The sequence below is a fragment of the Eleutherodactylus coqui genome, chromosome 13, assembly GCF_035609145.1.
Source record: "Eleutherodactylus coqui strain aEleCoq1 chromosome 13, aEleCoq1.hap1, whole genome shotgun sequence".
Taxonomy (NCBI): Eukaryota; Metazoa; Chordata; class Amphibia; order Anura; family Eleutherodactylidae; genus Eleutherodactylus; species Eleutherodactylus coqui.
In genome coordinates, this window is record NC_089849.1 from 25,787,884 (window position 1) to 25,813,994 (window position 26,111).

Genomic DNA, 26,111 nt, shown 5'->3' on the forward strand with positions numbered 1-26,111 from the left:
ACTTGGTTATGTTCGGCAATCCCGTTGAAAATGAATAGAGCGACACTGTGCCTAAGCGGCCGCCGGTCCAGTCAGTCTCCTCCTCCACATTGCAGGGACTGCAGTGAGGAGGATGGAGGAATTGAGACCCCCTTTCATGGGAACAGTAAGAGTCCCAGAGCTCAAAACTCCATATATCTATCAACGAAAACTTGAAAAAAGTGTCCAGCCCCAGAATACCGCTTTAAGTTGACTAATCACAAGATGAAAACAAAAACAATGTATACATCTAGTGGATGACATCCATTTCTGTAGGCTTCCATGTCAAAACATTTCTTAAAGTATACGTTTAACCCACTTTTTTTTTAACGAATGGCCATAACCAATGCCTCCAATGCCATCATCACCCATGTTTTGTATCCTTCAAATTTGGAATCCTTAAAGGGTTTGCACCAGGATCGCAAGTTATCCCTTATCCACAGGGAATAACTTGCTGATAAGTGGGGCTTGACTGCTGAGATTCCTAGCAACCCCGTGGGGGTCCCGTGTTCCCTGACCTTACGGCAGCTCCCGCAGTGAGGCGGAGACTTTAAAGAAACACTAGTCGCACAAGCGCACTGCCACTCCTTTCATTCTCAGTGGGACTGCTGGAGATGGCAAGCACTTGGGTATGTCCATCACAGCACTGAAATGAATGGAGCCGTAGCCAACTATGCTCGGCCAGCGCTCAATTCACTCTGACATCACTGCAGGGGAAGAAACGACCCTGCAGTTACAGGTAAAGTGGAACATGGGACCACTGTTCTCAAGATTGGTTGACTGAGACCCCCATAGATCAGCAAGTTATTCCCTACCCTGTGGATAGGGGATAACTTGTGATTCTGGTACAACTCATTTGAAGGGGTATTCCAGGCATTTACTATTGATGACTTATCCATAGGATAGGTCATCTCTAATTGATCAGCAAGGGTCAACAGATCAGCATCCTTGTTGATCATCTGATCCTCCAGCACAACCAAGCCGGATATCCTCATTGTTGGTCAGGGGTAAAAGTGTAATAGAAGGCATCACTCCCATTGAATCCTGCACTGAGCAGGGGGTTGGACCCGATGACCCTGGAGGTCCCTTCTAACTCCACCATTCTATGATTATATAAGTCAATGATTGCAAAGCATCCTATTACACTTCCAGCTCCAACCCCAATGCACATTCCCAGCTCCATTGCACAGCCACTGGGCCCGAAAATCAGATGATCAGCGCGAATCTCAAGTAGCAGATGCCTACCGATCAACCATTGATAACCTATCCTGAGCATAAATGCCTGAAAAACCCCTTTAAAGGAGTTCTCCAAGAACTGAAAAATATGGTCACTATCCCTGCAACCTGAGAAACCCATCCTAGAATGTAACAAGGATGAGTTCAACGCATCAGTAGACCAGAAGGGGAAGGGGCTGGACTGCGGGCAGACGGCAGAGCCACACTGTTTGTTCCTGTCAGGCTTAGCACCAGTTAGGCTCCTTTTAGATGAGCCAGTTCTCATTTGAATGAACAAGTGGCGTCACCGCTAGCTCATTCACTCGCGTGCAACCTGTTTAGACGGGCAGGCACATTGCTGGCCCATTCAAAGAAGCATCATTCAGAATCCTTCAGTCTTTTACATTTGGTGTATAAGTGAATGAGAAGGACTGAATGAGTAGTGTTTAAACTGAACGATAAGTGAACGAGCCGACGATCATTTTTGTGCCTGCTTGATATGAATGTTGAACGAAAAATGAATAAATATTGTTCGTCATTCAGTTGTTGGCTCTGAATGATCATCGTTCCCTTTCACTCATTTGAATGAATTTCTGAGCGATAATCGTTCTAAAAGCGCCTTAAGCCTAACATGCATGAACATTGTGACATTAGGCACTGCCCTGCCCCACGGCCCTACACCTTCACCCTCCAGTCTAGAACTGTATTGAACTCCTCCTAGTTACATTCTAAGATGGGTTTCTCACAAGCTGCAGATATGGCGGTAATATTATTCCATAACCTGGAGAAGCCATTTAAGAAAATTTAAGAAAAGTTAAAGGGAACCTGTCACCTCCTATAAGCACCAAGTTATGGTGCCTATAGGACCGGTTTTGCAGAGTCCAGGGGTGTAATATTATTTACTTACTGGGCTCCTCATTCCTGCGCTGTCACCCGGGAGGTTGGCGCTCCATCTATCAGTAGGACTTCGTTCATTCAGTCAGTGTACACACGCTCCACTCTTCTCTATGGGAATACGGACAGAATGAAAAGAGTAACGCTAATGGATGGAGCACCAACTTCCATGGGGGGGCAGTGCGGGAATGAAGGCCTGGTAAGTATAAAATGTACACCCCTGGACTTTGCGGGACCGGTCCTATAGGCACCAGAACTTAGTTTAAAGCTAGACACATCTCTAGGTATCACTAGGGGTAGCTAGGACTAGTTGTACATACTGAATGTTCTCACATAGTACTGCAGGTGTCACACAGTATCGGCAACATTGTAACCTAATGTTACCGTATTCTAGTGAAATGTTAGCCATCTGCAGAGTGACTTCATCGATGTTACAATATGTTTCAGACTGTTTTCTGGGGATTCTTAGCATGTATTAATGTGTTATGCTTTTAACGTTGCTTAAATAGGTTATGCCTACATCGAAAGTTATCCATAGGATAAGGGATAACTGTCTAATTGGTGGGGGTCCAACTGATGGAGATTATAGGGGTCTCGAAGGTCCTTGAATAACTCGTCTATCTCCAGCGGTCCGACTGAATGAATGAGGTGGTGTGAGCATGCTCAACTGCTGCTCCTCTATTACTTTGGGACCCGTTCTCAGGATCATTGCTGGTTCCAGCTGAAGGTCATCCTCTGTCCTGTAGATAGGGGATAACTTTCAATGTTGGCGCAACCCCTTTAACAAAAATAACCTGATGTTAAATCTACAAAGCATTTTCCCAACCCAAATGCAGATGGAATCACACTGCTGTTTTGCAAGACCTCTAAAGTATCAGTTGGTCATCTTACTGCCTATCTAGGTGTGTGTTCTAGATTTCTGTCTAGTAGTGGGTTTGTCTTATGGGTCTTCTCTTACCTTTGACTCAACATACTGTATCATGAGGTGTGAGAGGAGCCAGATGAGAAAAAAAAGGATTACATGATACTCTGCCGGGAGATGTAAATGCTATATTCATCTATATGTGACTGACTGGTGGTTGTGATGGGAATTGCAGCCTATCAAGGGCTTTGCTAGCATGTTTGTTTTGTGGGAAAATGGAGTCCTTAATCTGTGATAGTAGGACAAGAAATACAGTACTTGTGCAGATGTCATACTCTTCTACTCTATGGTTTGTAGGCAGCAGTGATGAGTGAACTTTTGGACATATGGTTCAGCCAGCTTGCCGAAACTTTTGCAAAAAGTTTGGTTTGGTCCGAATTAGTTTGAAGTTTGTCAAAACCCCTAAAACTTCTCTATTTGCACATACTTGCATCTGTTTAGGCCCTAATGGAACGCATTATCGCATGAACTGTTTTTTTTTTTGTGACTATTCAAACTCCGCGATAATGTGCGCAAGTTTGAAGAAAAAAAAAGCAGGAAGAAAGGTTTTAACACTGAGAATCCTAATAGTGGAAACAAAACCATTGAAATCAATAGTTTTGTTTCATCCCATTTTGCAGCCGTGATTTTCATGGCCGCAAAATGCGACAAAATCACGCCCATCTGTTTAAGCCCTCAGGGCGAAAACACATTGCCGTCAGTGCAAATACGCTTGGCAGTACGGAGTGTAGTTGTGCCTGACTAAGGAAGATTTTTTTCGCCCTCGTCGGCAGTTCAAACTCTACAGAACAACGCAGGAGTTTGAAAAAAGAGGCAGGAAGACAGTGGCTGTCCGATCTTTCCCGCACCATGTATTCACTACATGCGGGGGAGATGGGGTAGGACCTATCTTTTCTCAGCAGTAGTATTCACGGCCGAGAAATCCTCACAGTGAAAACAAAACCACTGAACCCTTATAGACGTCAGTGGTTTTGCTTTGCCCCGTTATACGGCTGTGATTATCAGGGCTGTATAAAGGGAGAAAAACACGGCCATATGTTTAAGTCCTATAATGTGGAAATCTATACTTGATGAGACTTTTCACACAGGATGGGATTGTCCACAGGATGCAGCACAGATGGGGATTAGTGTCAGTGCATAGTAATGTAATTTTTGCGCTCGCAATGCCAATTCACACGCGTGCGTGATCCTCCCTTTCCATGTAATAGAATGGCTATGTAAAGTCTAATTAGAGCCAGCTGTCTTCTTTTCCCTGTGTTGTCTTGATTTTGTTAACCTGCCATAGATGTCTATGGCAGCTTTCTGCATAAGTTGGTCATATTTTGGGATAGTTTTGCTGGTGTTTCTATCTGCCCTCTTGTATCTGTATATCAGTAAGTATACAGCCGCTTTCTGGGATTTTTTTTTTGTCTGTTTATAATCCCTTTTTCTGTGATTGTAATGATGTTAGTGTAGGGACTCACAGGTAACCGAGGACCCTTGACGTGGGTTGTGAGCTCACGTATTTTGGCCAAAATATTAACCAATACCTTGTATTTATCAGTAACATGCAGTGCGGCTTTGAATTCTGGGAGAGCCCAGGGTGCCAGTGTGGCTCACCTATGGGGTGCAGGGCAACCCGCTGGATTCAAATATGGTATCACTAATAGGTCGTAAGCCTGCATGGTGCACTGCACGTACCATGTGGCCAGACACCCTGTATATGCCCTCTTTTTGCAAGTATAGTACTAAACAGCTGCCCCCTCAGTATAAGGAAGGTGTGTGAGTGGTTGTTCATCAGTACCTTCACCTTTGCTACTGCTCCTCCATATAGCAGTTTGACCATCTGCATGTCGAGGGATGTGGTGCTTCTACCTGCCCTCTTGTATCCGTATATCACTAAGTATATGGAGCTGTCTGTGATTTTTTTTGTCTGTTTCTATTTCCCTTTTCTGTGATTTTGAAATACGCAGCGAATGGAACCCATTAATTTTAATGGGCTTATTCACATGATTCTTTTTTTGCGTGTGCATTTCAATCATAGGTAAAAAAAAGCGCCACACACTCTACTTTTGTGCACATTTGTGAACCAACGGTCCCCATAGGAGCTTATCGAGGTGGGCAAATGGGCACATATGTACATGCAAAGCGCTGCAAATACTGTACCTCCAAACACTGGCACCTTGTATGGCTTAATAGCCATTTAAATCAGGGTGGGGTGACTTCGCATGTACTCAAAATATATACACATATATATTGGAATACGCTCATGTGTCTCTGCCCTAATTTTACATAAAAGTCTGCATTGAGGCATGCAGAATTTGGTTTTGAATTTGCTATGCTGCAAATTTCACCACATGTCGCGGCACTAATCCTCCCATGTGAAAGGTCCTTAAGTGCATATTGAGAGCAGCGTATGTTATGCTCACCACTGGTCGACACTATAAGGCTGCATTCACACAAACGTATATCGGCTCGGTTTTCACGCCGAGCCGATATACGTCGTCCTCATCTGCAGGGGGGGGGGACGGAAGAGCCAGGAGCAGGAACTGAGCTCCCGCCCTCTCTGCCTCCTCTCCGCCCCTCTGCACTATTTGCAATGAAAGGAGGCAGGACGGGGCGGGGCTAAGTTCCAGAAATTAGCCCTGCCTCGCCTCTCCCAATTGCAGATAGTGCAGAGGGGCGGAGAGGAGGCAGAGAGGGAGGGAGCTCAGTACCTGCTCCTGGCTCTTCCATGCCCCCCCCCCCCTGCAGATGAGGATGACGTATATTGGCTCGGCGTGAAAACCGAGCCGATATACGTTCGTGTGAATCCAGCCTAAGGGCTCCTTCACACAGGTGAAGGCGTATATATGTTGCAAGGATGTGACATGATTGCGCTGTGAATGGAGCGCTATCATGTGCTTTCGTGTGCGTATTCGTGCACTCTACTGTACTTTTTTTATGCTGCTGGGCCCATTCACATTGGCTTAGGAACACCTGTGCCCTGATTGAAACAGCTGGGCAGTCTAATTACTCCTTGGTGTAATCGATTAACACCACAAAATCGTGCCATTCAGTTTAGACGTCTATAGCGCCTTGGGCGCACAAAAGTGGAGCACGCCGCGTATATTTTATTTCACGCAAAAAGCTAAATGTAAGGGAACTAATTGAAATCAATCTATTCTCAATGGTTTGCGCAAATGATTTTGCGCAGGCGACATCGTCCGTCTGCAGGAGCCCAAAACTGTAAAGCCAACTGTGTGGAAGCATCAAGTCAGACCTTTCCTCCAGTCTTCACGAGCGTGCGCCCATTTGCTGATGCTACGCACGCTACACGTATATGATAAAGTTGCCTTATACCGCCTATAGTCAAAAAGACCGATCCAGCGCTAATACTGGTGTCCTATATGACTTCCTGGATGATCTGCACCTATCGCAGCAGAAGGAGGCCACTTCCTGTACCCTTTCCTTACTTCAGCCATAGCAGCGGTCCCATGGGACTTAGAAGGATGCAGAAATCAGATTTCTGCTTCTCCCGTGCTACTCTTCAACTTTGCAATTGGGTTTTTACTCTCTATCTCCTACAGGAGCCACAACACAAAATTGAAATCCATCTTCCGGGGCCCCCGAGGACCCATGCTCCATACCATCATGGTCTATGCCTTCCTATTTAGGTACCTTGGGGCATCATAGATTTTTGCTTATGATGATGCTGGAGTTTATAAACTGTATCAAAGCTCGGCACGGCGCCAGTAATGTGACGGGTGACACCTGATTCCTGGAGTCTTCTCATCTCTTTGATCTGTTCTATCGTGACTTTCACAAGAGACCATTGATCTTCTCTCTTGCAGAAAAACACGACAAGATGTGTCTGTGTCATTTGTTGATTGCGCATAAAGAATATCAATGTTGCAGCGAGTCACGTTGTATGGCAGCTGTACACCGCCATATACTGGATGCAAGTTCGACGGGGCAGCGGCTCATCATCAACCTTCCTGGCGATCCATGAAGTCAAGAAATACCTGACACTTCTCACTTCCGCAGCTTGATATGGTTGGACGTACCTCCATCAACTCACGAAGCAGTGCTCCCCCATCTTTAGCTTCTGCAAAACTACAACTCCCAACATATCCTTACAGCCTGCAGCTTTAACCCCTTCACACAAGAGGCCGTACATGTACTCCCTCCAGGGGGTGCATGGAGCGGGTCCTGCTGCAGCTGAGACCATCGGCAATAGTCAAAATGAACACTAATGCCGATAACGGCCATTTAACCCCTTAGATGTCACGGTTAAAGGTATTGTCTGACTTTTGTTTTCCAACTACAGAAGCCCCTTGCCCCAAAGTATATTTCACACATGCACTTATTGTGGTGCTGGAGCGCCAAATCGGAGCTCCACCGCCAAGGTCTGCCACCCGTGATATCACCTGGTCTTCTATCCCAGTGAAGTCTCTTAGAGATGATGAGGGCTTCTAGAAGCCCTGGCAGGGTTATGGGATGGCACTAATGATGTCCTCTTGTGGGGCTGCTATGTGCTGCAGTGGCCTGTCCGTAAACAACTACATGATCACTATAGACAACATAAACAAAGTGACCGTAAAACGGGGTAGCAGCACGTCAGCTGAGAGGTGAGTTTGTGTATATACAGTATATATAAATTTAATATATATTTTCTATCTCCCCACGGCCACCAATGAATCCTATATCAGAAAAACCCTTTAATAATGATCGCTACATCTAAGCCGGTAGATCGAGGGCGTCCTCCTCCCCATCACTCCATTGGCCGCTCTGCAATATGATCGCTGGGAGCCGTTGGTTGCCAGACCAGTCTGTAACCTAGTGAAGGCTTTCCAGGCTGCCATAGAATCAAGCCTATTTACCCCTGCCTGTGGTAGGGCTTAATAGGAGATAGAAGTCCAATATAGCACAATAATAATAATCTTTATTATATAGCGCCAACATATTCCACAGCGCTTGCTGCAATACAGAAGTACTGCAGTATATTGTACTAGCAATCACATTATTCTAAGTTCAAGTGCCCCATCGAGGCCAATAAACAATTGCAAAAATAAGTTAATTAAAAAATTTTTTTTAAAGAAATTCAAAAATGAAAAAACCTCTTTTCCAAACGAAAAAGTAAAAAACTAAAGAATAACAAAAATAATTGCATTGTCACCACCGTAAAAGTCTAAAATATTAAGATATAGTATTATTTATCCCAGTGAACAGTGAAAAAAAACTATGTAATGCCAGAATTGGGCTTTTATTGGTTACACCATCTCTAAAAAAAAAATGGTAGCAATAGAATCTATAGGTCACCCTGTAAAATATGCACAGACGCACGCAAAAAAAACGCAAATGCATATGTAAATATGCTTATGCTTTACTTGTCTTAGTTTATACTAGTTTTTGAGCCAAAACTTTGGCACACCTTTTAGCGCATGCGCATGCATTTAGGCCACTCCCTCCTTTTACATGAAATCCCTCCCCCTTCTTGCCAAGTGACACCCCCTTTTAGACTGATTGAAAAAAAGTGTCTTAGGGACCTTTCACACAGAATATAATTGTTCTGCAGGATGCAGCAATTTGCCGCTGCTTGAATCCACATGGCTAAACGTGGATTTTGATGCAGAATTGCCTGCGGAATGAGGCTTCCTGCACAGGGCCGAGCGCGGTATCAGGCCGTGAAACTTGGCCCCATACTGTGCTTGGGAACGTGTGATGTCCCTGCGGATGGGAGGCATTTTTGTGTCAAAAACGCCTCCCATCAGTTCAGTACAGTCGCGATCCTTTGGCTGAAAGCCGCGCGGATTGATTAAAGGAAGTAGCAAGACATAAAAAAAGCTACCTAAATTTGGCATCGCCGTAACCATACGAACCCGCAGAATAAAGCGATCACGTCACAGGGGGTGCAGGCAGGGGGGGAGGGTAACAGTTGCTACCAGGCCCTGTAGTCTTAGGGGGACCAAAGGCACCTCTATCACATGAGAAGACACCAGTAATAATACTTACCTCCCCATATGGTAGGTCAGGGGCCTTGTTACAAATTTAGCATTGGAGCCCAAGACTGAACAACAATGGTGCAACTGCATATTTTTTCCCATTTCACCCCACTTAAAAAAACTTCAAAAAGTTTTTAATACCTTATAGAATACATGAAATGTTGCCATTAAAAATACAATTTCTTTGTTGATACAAACATAAAACAATCGCGGCTCTTAGAGAAGACGACGATAAGACGATGAAAAGGAAAAAAACTCTAAAAAGTTCAGGTCTTCAAAGAGTTAAAAAATATCCCCATCTAATATATTTCTTTTTTTCTTGTATTTCTCTGTTATTGTGAATTTCTCAAGGTCTCTGGATGAGATGATGTCCATTCAGGACGCACGCGGGCGGTACGGCTCATTTAATGGCTGGGAACAATGTCTCACTGCATGCGCTGGCGGTTTTCTGTAACCAGTGGTTACATGTGTTGTGCGGTTTGTCATGGCGGAGTCATGTAATAAGAATTGCGCGGCGCGGGGTTTAGAGGTGCGTTTTTGAGTTTCAGAGCTTCAGGAAAATTCCATTTGCAAATTTTTACGATGATAACAAAAAGCCTTCACTGGATATTGAGGAGATGGGAGAAATTTGTCATTGCGGGTTACAAGAGACCTCTGTGACTCGGGAAGCCTTGTCAGCTCATAAATAGTTATTAGGAGCCGCTTTCTTTTACGAGAGTGTTTTGTGACTATCGGCACGCTCATCTCATTTCGAGTCAACCAACGTGACCCGAGCCGGAGAGCTGTTGTACATCACAGGGAAACCGTTCACAAGCGGCTGCCTACTTCTAGGGAGGAAGCCAAGCAGATCGGGCAATGGATGGAAACCAAAGGCTTCGGCACTAAATATAATTAGCTAGATTACATGGAGCAGACAATAAAGAGAGAGGCTGGAGAGGGCAGATGAAGGAACTGCAGGTAGGCAATGGGCAAACATAAATTATGGAGACGGGCATGTATGGCTTTAACCCTAAAACCAATCTGGTTTATTGATGTAGCTATATGGCCAGATGGACTAGCGGCTCTGCAGGATAGGCTACTAGATCAATGGGGGTCTGCCATCCAGGATCTCTACTGATCAGCTATTTACCGGGCTGGTGTGTTCTGCTTTGAGCTGATTTCTACAGGAAGCAGACAGCCCTGATCTTACTGTAGTGGTCAGGTATGGTATTACACACAAAGGTCTCATTCACTTCAATGGGAATTTTACATGTAATACCAAGCCTGGCCACTGCGGAGGGAACGGAGCTGTCTGCTTACTGCAGAAATCAGCTCAATACACTGATGCTTAGGTCCAGAGAAGATGATCAGTGGAAATTCTCGACCTACGGTTAATGATAGGACATCAATGGTTTGCAACTGGACAACCCCTTTAAGGCCACTGTATACATCAGCGTCCAGTTTTATGACCTGGCTTGAGATAGATTTCATTGGGTCTTTTTCTTCTCAGTTTGCTTCCGTCGCCTCCATTCCACTTGGTTTCCATCTTTTTTAGAGAACACAAGAAATCTGAGGCCCCGTTCACATCTGTACCAGGACTGCAGGCCAATTTCATTGTCCGGCTCTGTATTCCCGGTTCTTCTCTATGGGAGCAAAAAGAAAAAAACGCATCATGCTCGCATGAACATGCACGCTTCATGGGAGGGCGATACGTTTTGGCTGTCATAGGGAATAATAGGTGATTTTCACGTGTTTTATACACGTATGACATAGACACGTATGACATATGACATGGACATTTTCTAGCAGTCCTGAAAAATCGGTATGATTTTTCATGCTTTTTTGCCATTTTCACTGAACATTTCCATCCATTTTGCATCCGTTTGCCATATGTGAAAAGAATAGCATTAATGTACAGGTCCGCACCTACTGCTTCTCTTTATGTTTTTTATGGACATGCTGCAATATTTTTTTTACTTGGACTTTCGTCCAATGCAAAACGCAGATGTGAATATCCCCATGCGGATTAATGTGTTCGGTTTTCATGCAATTTCAGACCGATTTTTTTTTTTTTGGTACCACTTTCAGGTGTGCCAACTACCTTGATGGATACTGCACCTCCTCGTAAGGTTACTTATTGGTGATGTGGAAATTGTACTTATCACAATTCCCCACCCAGAACTCCTCCTTAGTTATTTTCAGACATCCTAGAGACCTTTCCGAAGGGAGCAAAGAGACCCCTCTGATTCCCTTATTAAAGAGACAGTGATGTATGAGAAGCCACCGGAGCTCTTCATCACTGTTGCGCTACTGCAGCACCGTCATGACACAACGTCATTGTAACGAATGGCTCATCTGCCGGAGCAGAACATTAAAGGGGCCAGCCACTCAACTAAGAGTCCCATTTACACGGCTCAGTAACAGCCCTTTCACATCCTGCCCAGAGAATTAGGTATGTGTCCCCCATCTAATATGAATCGGCCTTTGTCCGCTGATCGGAAGCATATTCCCGAGGCCATGTTGTCGGGCAAATGTATATTCCTACAAGTCAAGCTTGATGCCCCATTATTGGGCCATGTAGAAGGCCTAAATGGGTTATTCTAAAATTGACTTTTATCAACTAACCACAAGATTAGCGCCAAGACCCCAACCGACCTTGAGAACAAGGGTCCCGTATCAATAACCTCCCTGCAGGCTCACTGCAACCCCTGCAGTGATGGAGGATTGATTGAAGTGGTGGTCAAGCATGCACAATGCCACTCCATTCATCTTCAATAGGAATGACAGAGATACTGCAGCTGAGCGCTTGTACTTGCCTAATTCTGTCAGCGCCACTGAAATGAATGAAGAGGCACTGCTCATGGTTGACCACCACTTCATTTAGTCTGCACGTCACTGCAGGGGGTGCATTGAGCCCACAATGAGGAGAAGAGGGGGAAACCAGAACCCCATTCTGGAGATTATTCACAGTGAGACCCCCACTGATCAGATTTTTATCACCTATCCTATAGATAGGTGATAAAAGTCAATTTTGCAAATACCCCTTTAAGCATTACTGCTCCTTCTTTCAGTGCCGGTAGAATACCTAATTTGGTAGTCATGCACATCATTCAAGTCATGGCGTCTTGTTGGAGAGTGCTCCAATAATAAGCTAAGCACAGGTGAATCAGCTGTAATATGTAGGGATATCTAGTAGCATGTCTTCAATGCCCCTGCAGCACCTCCGCAGGGGAAATTAAGCATTACACAGCCAATTGGCTATATGTGTAATGCATAATTATGTTGGGTCCTCCAGAGGGAGAGACTCCTTTTGTAGCCTCTTCAACTATAGCATATGTGAATTTTTATTTTATTTTTTACTGTAAAGGCAAGCATGGTGTAATATGTTTTACAATGGAGAGGAATACAATAAAAAGTCTGTCAAGCAGTATGTGTTTGAAACTTTAAAAATCTGTAATTGAAAAGTAAAGCCCAGCAAGAAAGTCCAGCAATCATACAGTACACTACCTAATATGTTCTCTGATACCAGCCTTCGCTATATGGGTTCTATTAAAGGGGTTGTCTGGGAAGGCAAAAAAAGGCTGCTATTAGTGTAGCCTGTAGAAATCTATTCTAGTATGGAATTGTAGGGTTAGGCTCTGACCCTGCCCATGGCCCACCTCCTTCTTTTATGGGCCGCACATGATTTTCCTGTCCTAGGACTGTTTTCATTGACAGTAGCTGCTTTATGCTAGTCCTGGACAACCCCTTTAAGTAACACTGTATGGTTACTGTTGTAACAATGCCGCCTGAATGCTAAATGGCAGACCTTGACTTCACCTTTAGCAGGCTCCTTTCCTGTTTACCAGCAGTGTTTCCCAGTATTCAGATACCTCCAGGATTTACAAAAGAGCTGAATAATGTAAAAACCAAACAACACAAGAAATATAGATATGGCACACATATGAATGCAGAGCAAACATGAATGTAACAAGGGACTTTTCATTAGATGACAGGCACAGAGGGTTATGGCAACCAAATAATGATTGAGAAGATAATGAAACTCACAGTGCAGACTGTAACAGATACAATATTATGGAACCAAAATAACAACCAGAGAAATGCTGACCCTAACACTGGTTCTCCTTGTATTTCAGCCTACTCTATCCCTGTCAGTTTCCATCAACACCAAACCCTGATATCTCTAAACAGTCCAAAGTTGTCCCTATGGATGACCCTGTCTAAAACACTATTCCTGGGAACAGGAAGGCACTAGGACTCAGAGAAGAGGGGGGAAAATAAATGCAGGAATTACAAAAAGGCAATTGAAACAAAGAAGGAAAATTAGATAAACCCCAAATACAGACTGAACTGGAAAATTAAAGAGCAAAACACACTGACTGGGCAGACTAGAAAAGACTGGACTAGAAAACCAAGGAGCAGGATACACAGACTGGACAGAATAGACAAGAGTAGACTAGAACAAGGTACTTGGTACCAGAACAAGGAATACTGGAAAGAGTACAGGCTGTCACAGCTATCAGCTGCACCACACTGCAGTAACCAAAAGTATTTATAGAGAAGCTAACCAATAAGACACTCCTCAGTGTAACAAGGCTGAGCAATGCGGTCCACTGATCCCCTCCAACGGATCATAGCATAGATCTTAACAACAACTTAGAAAGCAGGCGATAATGATGCTGCAGGATTTCTCCCGCTGATTATAACAACTGTTTAACTGATAATTAAAAATTCTCCATCATTTTTGCAACTCGGGAAACTGTTTGGTGTAATTACACTATCTGCTAACGTTTACATTCTCGCATGGGCTGATCACACAAATTGGTGATAAACTGCTTTTCTCCGATAAGAGGTTCCACATCAGTCCCTTTATTATATGAGATTGTTTCTAAAGTCATTTCTCAAATTAACCCCTTAAGGACTCATTCACATGAGCATATTTGTGCTCTTGATTCCCCCCCTTTTTTATGTGTGTAATACAGAGAATTTAAACCCCTTTCATTCGCATTGGGGTAGTCAGACATGCATTTTTCACCCGCGTGAAAAAAAATCACACCATGTCCTATTGGGGTACTTATTATGGACCGAGATTGCCTATTAAAGTCAATGGCATTATGTAAATATGTATTTGTGCATGAAGGCAGGTAAAATCAATGGGCCCTTCTTTTTTTGTTTTTTTTTCTATGTGTGAAAAATGCTATGAATATATGTGTAAGAAAAACACAATAAAGACGTCTTCAGATGACAGAATTTGCATGTTTTTCTGCAATACGCAGAGAGTAAAACCCATTGATGTCAATAGCTTCTTTCACATTAAGGATTTTTTGCATGCACTTTGTGCGCTTGCAAAAAAAAGAATAGCACCTGCTCTATCTTTTTGCGTATTGTGCAGCAAAGGTCCCCATAGAAGTCTATAGGAGGTGCGCAAATGCGCACTCAATGCGTGCGTAAAAGCGCAAAAAGTGCAGTACCATGTGCCAAAATGCACACAAATCAAACTTGTTCATGGGCAAACATATTGACTGAAGTGTGCGCAATTATGCATATGGTTATTTGAAGCCACCCTGAGGTCCAAACACGCAGTGAATATGCACAGTTTTGGTCTGTGAAAGCGCTGTCTATTTCACGGACCAAAACTGCATATGTGCGTGGGAATAAGCCCTAAGGAACCTTTCACATGGGATAGAATTACACTGCAGGACGCCGTCAAATCTGCAGCTATGGAATACTTTGTAGTACAGAGTTATGGACGTTATGGACATTTTTACATTTTCGTTTATTTTTTTATGAAAAATCTAAACATTTTGATACCATGCTCACAAATGACTACAGCATCTGCAGGGTTAAACGGCATAGAGAAGTGGTTAGATGAGCAAGTGCCCATCTTTCACTCCTTTTCTGGGATAAAAAAAACCCTAATATATGACAATCAGAGAGAAAATATGTTCTCTGATTGATAACATGGGAAGGTGATAACTAGAGATGAGCGAGCACCCAAATGCTGGGGTCCGCGTTATTCGAGTCGAGCTTTTCGAAAACTTCGAGAGCTCTACTCGAGTAACGAACCCCATTGACTACAATGGGAGACTCGAGCATTATTGTATGTGGGACGCCGGGTGCCGAGCTTTTTTTTTTTTCTAGGTTCGTTTCTCTCTCTCTCTCCCCTGCCTGCCAGACAAAAAAATTGCCAATGACGCGTGCTGCGTCGCGGTGGTGAGGTTCCAAAACAGGCACGTCACAGCGGGGAGGAGCCAAAAACTTGGGCAGGGGCGAACACGGCTTGATACTCATTTGAATACCCTAATACTTGAACGAGCATCAAGTTCGACAGAGTACGTTCGCTCAACTCTAGTGATAACATGACCAAAAGTCTGTTACCCCTCCCCTGGGATAGACAGGAGAATCACAGAGCTTCTCTGCGGCCTGCTCCCACCCCCGTTGTCTCCTCCCCACTCCCATCAGACATGGCAGCTATAACTTTAGTGTTTCGGAACCAATTCAAATGGCTGCAGCTCTGGATCTATTGGTGCTACCAATACACTTTTGGGACCATTCTAAAACAAAGATTACTGGCTTTAAATTACATCAAAGGAATTAGAGATGAATTAATAGCTCTCGGCACTAGAGTCAAGAAACAAAGAAATTAACTCCCTACTGGCTCAGATTTCAAGCTCAGAAAAACTACCTAAAAACACACCAAGAAGCAAAACCCAGGTAGAATTGAAAAGTGAAAAAACACCCTTAATATAAAAAAAGCAGAAAAAATGCTTTTTGCATCCAAATATACAATTTATATCACGGAGACAAGGGATCCAAAATAGTGTCAAACTGTATTAAAAAAAACAAAAAGAAAAACATTTATCTATAGGATAAAAGACCCCTCAGGAAAAACAAAGAGATTTTTCATTCAATAAAAATACTTCCTGCGCTCACAGAACTTTAAAATCGCATTTAAAAGAAAAAAACTTTTTTTCCTTCAAAAGAAGGAGACTTACTTTGAAGGAGGGGGTTATGATGTCCAAGGAGGGGGAATATTGGACATCATAACCCCCTCCTTCAAAGTAAGTCTCCTTCTTTTGAAGGAAAAAAAGTTTTTTTCTTTTAAATGCGATTTTAAAGTTCTGTGAGCGCAGGAAGTATTTTTATTGAATGAAAAATCTCTTTGTTTTCTATATGGGGGTTCCATTTATGGATCCCTGAGCGACTCCCAGCGTCTCTCCTCCAAACAAGAGAGGATATTTTGCATACAAATACAGAACTTGAGAAGATCCACGTTGAGGTGAGATCTTGAAGGTATTATACCAGTTTTCTTTTCTCCTTTCTTTTGGAAGTATAAGGAGAAGTTTTGTATATCTTTCCTTTGGCGCTGTTTTCCGTTTTTTCTTAAACCTCAGGAAAAACGACAGCTTCTACTGCAGACATACCCAAGGAATTTGAGAAATTTTATAAAACTCTATATAACGCATCTGATAACACCGCACCAGATTCCCACGACTCTACTATAAAGCTTCATTAACATTCCTAGAGAACCTTAGACCGCTGAAATTGTCTGATGAGGAGTAATGCAATTTATTGCACCCACTCTCCAACCCTGAGGTGGCTGCAGTTCTCGCCTCCATCCCCAATGGGAAGAGCCCAGACCCACACAACTTACCAATTTTGAATTACAAGAAATCCTTTAACATACTCGTTCCTATTTTCACAAAACTCTGCAATTCTCTCCTAAGGCCCCCTGTCCACAGACCTGATTTCGCCGGCGGTAAATCACCGGCGAATAATCACGTTGTCTGAAGCTTTCCATAGCGTTGCTATGCCACGTGTCCACAAGCAGAGAACCATTGCGATTCTCGGCTCGCAGCCTGCAATATGCAGCATGCTGCAAATTGCCATGATTCTCCGTGGTCAGCCTATCTGTCAGGTAGGCTTGACCGCAGAGATCCGTCTGCCGGCTCCTGCTCCTGGGCGGTGGAGATCTGCCGTAGGATACCGCAACGCCCGTGGACAGGGGGCCTAATGGGGTCAAACATTCTTAAACAAAACTTAGAAGCCTTTTAACGGTAAACTGGGAATACATGATGTTCACTTATGAAGTTTGGCTTCCCTGACCGGTTCATTAGGGCTATGTTTACCCTTTACTCTAACCCTTCAGCCAGAATACACATAAACGGAGCTCTTTCGGATTCTTTCCACATCAAAAACGGTACTAGACAAGGCCAATTATCCCCTACACTATTTATCTTAGTGAGGGAGACCTTGCTTCATGGTATTAAACAGAGCTCGGACATAGAAGGATTAAAGATAGACAGCAGTACTCATACTACATCTGCTTTTGCAGATGATCTCATTCTTATGACCAACCAAAAAAAGCTATTTTCGACCCTTTTGACAAACTTTCTAACTTTAAAGTCAACTTTGATAAATCGGAAGCTTTAAACATCATGACACCAGTCGATATCATAACAACCTCACCGAAACAATAAGCCTTCAGATGGCCCCCACTCAGGTATTAAATATTTAGGCACTCTAACACCGCCCTTCTATAGAGTGCCAACTACACACCTCTCCTTAGAAAAATCCAAACTCAACTCCAACATATAAACATACCATTGTTATCATGGATGGGTAGAAAAAGTCCACTTTCTACCTATGAACTACCATATAATTGTTACACCTTACAAACAGTACCGATAGACGTCCCTGGCTTATTTTTCTCCCAGATACATCACTCTTTAGGAAATTCATAAGGAATGAACAGAAGCCACATTTACCCTTCTCATATATGTCCCAAAAAAGACCACAAGGAGACGTTGGCCTTCCAAACCTATTTTTATATTATAAAGCGATACACATGTCTAGATGTATCTCGTTGGTGGACCCTAAATCAGACTCATCTACACTCAATTTAGAGAGATTCTTATTAAATCCAGATAACCAATTTATTTAAGCCTGGGTTCACACGGGACGGAATCCCGCCGGAAATATCGCGGTTTGGCTGCAGCAAAAACCGCAAGATTCCCGCTCTTTTGCTGCGTCCGTGCTCCCATAGAGGAGAGCGCGGCCGCAGCGGAATGAAAAAAAGAATGGACATGCTGCATATTCTGAAACAGCGACGAGGTTTCTGAGAAATCTCGTCCACATGGCTGGCTAATCCCAAGATTAGCGGCCGCGGGCAGATTTGCTGCGGCAAAATTCCGCACGACAAAACCGCGGCAAATCCGCCCTGTGTGAACCCAGCCTAATAGTCCAACTAATCTTTTTCGAACAAACCTCAACACTTAGCCCAAGGCACGATTAAGGTTTTAAGATCCCTACTTCTAGAAACATCTGATCGCCTTAAACTCTCACCACTGACCCCTGCTTCAATGATCTCCTCCATGTTAGCTAATAGACCACTAAGAACAGTTGGGTCATGGTCAAAGCTTAACTCTTTAACAATACATGAAAACATCAAGGGCACCAAAATAACTAATAACTAATCAAATGATCACAATTATGCCAAATAGCCCACTAACTTCTATAGAGGCCATAGACATCTACAATTTACTGAAGAAATTCTAGGGGACTTGTCACAACAAGCTCGGAAACCCACTATGGTTAGAGACTAGAGATGAGCGAACACGTTCGGCTCCGCCCCTTTTTCGCCCGAACACCGAACTTTGCGAACACTTCAGTGTTCGGGCGAAAAAGTTCGGGGGCCGCCGTGGCAGCGCGGGGGGGTGCGGCGGGGAGTGGGGGGGAGAGGGAGAGAGAGAGGGCTCCCCCCTGTTCCCCGCTACTGCCGCCCGCGCCGCCGCGCATCTCCCCGCCCCCCGGCGGCACCCGGACACTTACGCGCGAACACTGCAGTGTTCGGCAAAGCCGGTGTCCGGGTGCGGATGTGTCCGTAACGGACACGTTCGCTCATCCCTATTAGAGACCTATCTTTCCCTCCCGATGTGACTAAAGAAGCTCATGACACACTTATACAAGGGTTTGCTTCTAAAATCTTCCTCTGACAAGCCATGGTTTCTCAGGGAAAGAGACCAAGAGACCTGGAAGTCTCCTTCAACAAAGACGAAACTAAAAAAAAATTGTAAAACTCACATGGATTCTCCGGATGCATTCCCATTCAGGAGAATTCTTATAAACTACTCACTACATGGTACAAAATGCCATTATTCAGAGTCAATCTTGTGCCATCTGACATCTGCTGGAGGTGCGAATTACAGAGGGGCACAATTCTCCACATTTGGTAACAATGTCCAAGCATTAAAATTTTCTTGGAAACAATCAACCAACATATAAACAGAATTTGTGTGACCTCCTACACATTCTCTCAGGAGGAAATGCTGCTCTTGAAACCCTCAATTCACTTTAGGCCTTCAAAAAAATCTTAAGCAACCATCTTAATTTCCGATGCCACACTCCTCATCCTACCGTGCTGGAGAAAGAAAGAAGTACCCACATTGTCCCAATGGAAAGATGGGGTGTCACAGATACTCCTCTTTGAGGAAGTCACTGCCTGGGACTCGGGAACCAGATTTAACTTAGTGAAATTATGGTTACCATGGTTAAACTATCTAGAGAAACGAAACTAATAATCCAACTCTAGCCAACGTATGTCCAAGTGCCGCTCTCAACCTAACTCACTAATAATTATTCAAGTAGTTATTATACTCAAGTATGGCCTCTAACTATTCCAATGCCCCTTCTCTTTACTGTTTTCTTCTCAAGATTTGGCAATAATTGTGTGTTCTGTAGTCAGTGCTGAAACACATCAATCTACAGGAAATTTAACTGTACCACCAAGGACATCTATGGACTCATAACTAATACTTCAAGTGTTCTGACAAGGACCTGTGTGTCTACCAGCTTGCTTGTTACCTGGACCAGCTGTTTACAGGCCCCTTTTTGTATGTTTACATTCAATAAAAAGAGATTGTTTAAAAAAAATGACATCAAAGGCGTGTCAGTAGAGGTTATAGAACCTGAGCTACAGCCATGTAAAGTAGCTCAGTTCATCCAAAACTATAATGTTTGTTTCTGCAGGACTTTTGGTGGTGGTTATCTGTAGGGGGGTTAACACAGGATAACAGCCTATACAATAGAGTCGTGCCATTTATTTTTTAATCGTGTTCCATGCTATAGCACAGTACATTCTGAGAGTAATGTTTCTGGTTCTTTTCGCCCGTATGTCTATCCTTAGCGGCTGTTAAGTGTTCTGTAGGAAATAAATGAACATATTATAATGACGGTGACTCATTCGTTATGTCATATTGTTCTGGTCTTCTACATTTGAACTTAGGTCTCATACTTTTATTAATTGCTGAGTCGAACATAAGCAGAACAAAGCTCCTTAGATAATGAGATATGTTAAAGGGAACCAGTCATTCTGTAAGAGTCATGGATGATGAGGATGGTGGTGTGTCCCTTAGGGGATGATGCTCTACAGGCTCCCTAGGTAATAGAACACATCTCCTAGGCCTAGGGTCAGGATGAGATCTCCCTGGTCACTCAACCTCCCTTAGACATCTACAGCTTATAGGATGGCTTGGGGCTAGATGTAAATACCCCGGGTGTAAGTGTCTTTCTTCATAAAGTTAAAGTTTGAAAAATTCGATTCCATGCTCAAAAACCAATAACTTTTAGTGCAAAATAGTTAGGAATATGGCTTCTATGGAACTTCTGGGGTGCAGAGATTAAACACACTTCCGAAACAGTAAAAGGTCTACGGTAGGCTATAGAGTTTCGCTCCTGAGCACTCTGCCGATGCGTTGGTTTAAAAGTTCCTAGGCAGGGTTTCTTCCTGCTATGTCAAGACTATCAAAGCCCTACTTTAGCTTTACCTCTATTAGGCCTGCTGCGAGAGAGGACTTGTGGCTGTGAGCTCCGGACTGTCGGTGCACATGTATATGTCTCTCTATCATCATCTCTATGTAGCAGTGCTAACGCATGTTGCGTTAGTGCACTAGTCTGTTAAAGAGGCACGCCGAGCTGCAACTGCGTAGCACCACCGCCATCACTCTGAACGGCAGTGGCCACACTACGATATTAGCGTAGTGAAGCCGAAAGGTGCCCAACGGTCTGCACTACAAATGTAGGGCACCCGCTACACATAGAAAGCTCCCGAGTGGTTGGGCCATGGGCAAGGCTTAGCCCGTTATTTCCTAAAGTGGGGGCAGTTTCTTCATAGCGGTGATGCACTAACCACATCCCCACTGATGATGTCAGGAGTTGGATCTCCACTGATGATGTCATGGGCTGGAGTCTTCTTTTCAGTGCTATGAGCATTACCTTGGGATTTCAGCATCTACCGTAGTAAGCACGGATGTTAGTCGTTAAGAGGAGGTCCAAATCACACAAGAATGGTGTGATTAGGTAGTACTGCTAAGCCCACCCCAATGACACCAGGCAGTTACTCTATAAACACCATGGTCCATGATAAACTTAGTTTCCAGGACATGGTTGAAATATTGAATAAAAAGTCCTATTCCACCATGCCCTTAGTTTAATATTGCAAAATCTGATGGCAGGTTCCCTGTACGTTGACACTACATGATATCTCATTAATTGTGGACATAAATTATTTTGCATTGCTATATAGATCGGCAGGGCGGCCATTTATTCTTAATAATCTTTCCAATACTTGTGAATTATGGTGGTCATTATTAAATCATCAGAATACCATTTATCTCATACTGTGGAAACCAATTATTTCTATAACCTGGCAAACGGTAATGAGCCATGAGGATTTCCAAGCAGGAACGATTCTATTGACAATCTATGTATTGATTGTTAATTATCACTTTTACCCCTTCAAGCTGGGAGAATTACTCCTAAATGGTCACATCTAACCATTCATAACCCCATGTGATGCCGCTGTAGAGAGGAAGACTCCATCCAATTAGAACTTGCTAGTGAAACGGAAAATACCTATGATAACCCGAGGTGCAGAACTCTCTCAGTGATATAGAACTGTTTGCAACAAGGGATTCTGAGTTTTGTGTGTTCTTGCATTGTTTCTTAAATGGTCACCATGGTTTAAGACAACTTGTCTTAATATGATAACTAATGTAGATAGTAGCAAAAGGGAAAATCAGTTTATTTACCTAAAATTGTATTTTTTTTACTGAAAAAATTCTCTAAAGTGCTGACCGCTAGGGGTCCGCTTTACTTCTAATTTGCCATCCACTGTTGGTTTTCATATGAAGTCTGTGTCTAGTAACAGAGATGACAAGATGGAACACAGGAAGTAGAGGAACATGAGGACTCATAGACTTTATCAAGAGAGGATGGAGGGGGGTAGAGGAGAGAGAAAAACTCAAACAAAGGTATTGCTGCTAATAGTAAGTGATTTACTGTGTCAGCTACTAAAATCATGTCTATACTGTTCAGTACTTCTTTAGTATCCTCAATGATGCTGTTATTTCTGTCTGCGTGTTACAGACAGTTGGGGAGCAGGATGTGTTGTTTTCATCATGTACACTCTATAGGATCATAGCTGCAATTTACACCAAGCAGCTCAGAGTGAATTGAAAATTGGTGATACAGACTACAAAGGATTCCTATGGTGCTCAGTGTTCAGGTTAGGAGACCTGTGGGCAGACCAGGACATTCATCCATATAAAAGGGGTTCTGTTATTAAAAAAACAAAAACAAGAAAACAAACAATACTTACCTAATCCTCCCCTGTCAGTCCCCTTACTGCATCTTCTCCTCGTCGATCAACTCCGGGTCACCTCACCGCAGGCTGGCCAATTCTTCTTCTTCCTGTGACTGTGTTCATTCTCAGCAGTCTCCTTTCTGCAGGTCAGGAAGAAGGAGGAATAGGTGAGTATTGATTTTTTTTCTAATGACAAAACCCCTTTAATGATGCATAAATGAGCTTGTAATACGCACCTTTAAAAAATGGCCTCATGCTGTACAATGCATTTGACAGTTTCGTGTCATTTTTTTTAATGAAGCCACGCCCCCTCACCATAAATGTCATCTTCCTGGACAGCAATTCTGCTTCATTCTGCGAATGGCCACCATTGAGGATGGGTAGGTGACATGACCCCGTCCTTCAGTACCTCCCACTGACATGCACTGCATCTGCATCAGTTTCTGTCCTGGCAAGTCCCAATCACTTCCTACCAGATTAATTTTAATTCCAGAGAAATGTTCTCAAAGGAGTTTTCCTAAAAAAAGGAATTGAGGGAAGAAAGTGTGTTAAAAAAACAAAAACAGTACTCAACTTCTGAAACGTCCCTCCATTGCCACCAGTCTGATCCTGGCAACTCCGGTCAGGTGCATTGGTCACATGGTGTTTGTCATTCACATGACTGCTACATCCAGTCACTGATCTCTGCAGTCACATGTCATTCATGCAGACATGACTGCTGAGGCTGCAGCGATCACATGAAGAATGAATGGTGTGTGATCACTGCAGCTGATATAGGACCAACAGGACTGGGGTGTTCGGACATTTCTAAGGTGAGTACCGTTTTTACTCTCTCCTACACATTTTTCTCCCTTCTGGAATTTTTTAAAGTTGGAAAACCCCTTTAAGGGCTCATATGCACAGTCGTATTACAGATCCATATAACATCCGAGATACATAATACAGCACCTGTAGACGTCTCTGAGGCCATATTGTACCTTTCTTTGCCTCCGTTTTCAAATCCTATTGCATCGCTTCTACAGGAGACTATCTCTGTAACAGAGTGCCATACGGCATGTGCCGCTGCAGGGCTACGTGCCAATGGCTCTGCTGTGCACATGAGGCCTGTGCTGTACGGTAAATCAGGATTGTGGTGTAGGGATTATTTTCATAGTCCTGCAAAAGTTTTTATAGGCATGCCATTAGCAGGGAGCTGAAATCTGGTACAGAAGAATACATGAATATGTATAGATGTAATAAAGTTTCACTTGACTGTGATAACTTCCTGCAGCAAGTTATCTTATGGTAAGCCATTGAAAAGCTGTTGTTCTCTTATCTTAATGCAAGAAAGCCCATTGTAAAGCTTTTTAAAGTGCAAACAAGCTGTAGCACAGGAAGTTATCACAGTGCTCTAAAGGTCAATTTAAACTTAGCTACATCTGTATCCAGGGAGGTTCCTATCATGAGGCAACTTGAGCCTGTTGCCTCAGGCGGCACCCTGCAGCTTTAGAGCTACTGGCTGAAAAACCTTATCAGCAGCTATTGTGCTGCTACCTTAAAAAAAATCAAGCATGCGCTTCCTTAAGTCCTTGAAGAATTGACATTTTTTGGCTTTTCTTTTCCATTCTTGCCTTTCAAGAACCATAACTTCTTTATATTTCCATCAATATAGCGGTCTGAGGGCTTATTGTTTGTGGGATTTTTCAATGGTACCATTTACTGGACCATAAACTATATTGTCTAACCTTTAATACCATTTAAGCGGACTGAAAGGACGTGTTTACTTCATTCTGTGGCTCAGTGCAGTTACAGTAATACCAATTTTAAATAGTTTTTTGCTTTACCGCTTCTAAAAGTAGAAAACTTTACTTTAAAATTTAGCTTTTTGTCACCACATTCTGAGACTTACAACTTTTTTTTTTCACAGGGCTGGTTTTTTGCAGAGCGGGCAATAGTTTTTATTGGTACCATTTTTGGGTACATATGACTTTTTGATCACTTTTTATTCTTAATCCTTTTGCAGGACAGAGGGGTGTTAAAAAATGCAATTCTGGTGTTGCGCATTTTTTACAGCATTTACCTACAGTATAGGTAATACAATATTTAGTAGTTCAAGCTTTTACCAATGTTACAACATCAATTATGTTGAATCTTTTTGTTTTGATTTTTTCATGCAAGTACAAGGCAAAAAGGGCAATACAGCTCACCACGTCTTGATCATACAAGTAAATTCTCATGTTCTCCTGTGTGATCAGAGACAGTAGACAAGGAAACAACCAGATCCCAGGTTCTTCAATATGATGCAAAAACGAAAAATAATTTGTTCCAGCCCTTAAAAACAAATTATCTTCATTCAATTCAAGGTAAAAACCATGGAGACATGCCACAGCGCTCGAATGTAACAGAACCTAGCATTCCTGCCTAAAAGGCTGCTGGTAAAAAGTACAATATACTGCAGTACAGGATTGCAGCATGTTATATAAGCGATCAGGAGATCACAAGCTGAAGTTCCCTATGGGGACTAAAAAAAAAAAAGTAAGAATAAGTTTAACACAGTTTTTATAAGAATTCAAAAAATTATTAAAATAAAATATTTTCCCAGAATACAAATAAAAAAAATCAAATAAGAGGAAAAAAAAAAAAAGTTTGTTGCAGCACAAATAATTTTTCTTCAATCCAGATTAAAAACATGGAGGTGTGTCACAGCAATGAAAATGTAAAGGAACCACGCATCTCAGCTTTAGGGCTTATTCACAGGAGTCTATATTGGCTGCCGTTTTCACGGTGGCCAATATAGGCTATTATCTGGCTAATATACGCTATTATCTAAGCTGTCTTCCTCTTTCCCTCCCCCTCGCCGGTTCACCTCCTCTGTCCTCCCTTCTGGTTGTTTGCAATGGAAAAGGGAGGGTTGGGGCGGAGCTAAGCTCCCGCCCCTTGTCTGCAGCCAGCAATAGGAGGGGGGGAGTGGTGGAGCCTAGCTCTGCCCCGCCCATCCCATTGCAAACAGCTGGAGGAGAGAAGAGAGGCAGAGAACCGGCAAAGGGGAGGGGAAGGGGGAAGACAGCACAGATAGTAGCATATATCAGCCGTCCATGAAAACGGCGTCCGATATACGCTTTTGTAAATAAGCTCTTAATAAGCATATAGTAAGAAAAAAGGAAATGATGTAGTCATCTGATTGCTCCGCCCTCATGAATGAATATGCAAAGCACTAAGAAATGAACATTAAATTCCAACAAACATTGAGCCCTTGAGGAAAGCGGTCTGTAAACTCATTATCGATTACGCCTCGCGGGAGAGGAGCTTTTTGAACCAATTACCCCCTCTAATGTGGCGGGAGACTCTTTCAATACCTGTTACTTCTAGCATGCTGACATCACCTTGGTGTAAATCCAAAAAGTACCTTGAGGCAGCAGATAAAGCCTGATAGCATTAGTATTAGGTACCGTACCTGCAATGTGTTCAGCTATGTGAGGTGCAACCTTATAGATTCCTT

The 26,111-nt window shown here is 43.1% G+C and overlaps 1 protein-coding gene across 2 annotated transcripts in view; it reads left to right on the forward strand.

Moving 5' to 3' along the window:
• LOC136588666 (acid-sensing ion channel 2-like) overlaps window positions 1–26,111 on the forward strand; it is a 785,500-nt gene that overhangs the window by 397,089 nt on the left and 362,300 nt on the right. The gene's annotated exons all lie outside the window — the stretch shown is intronic.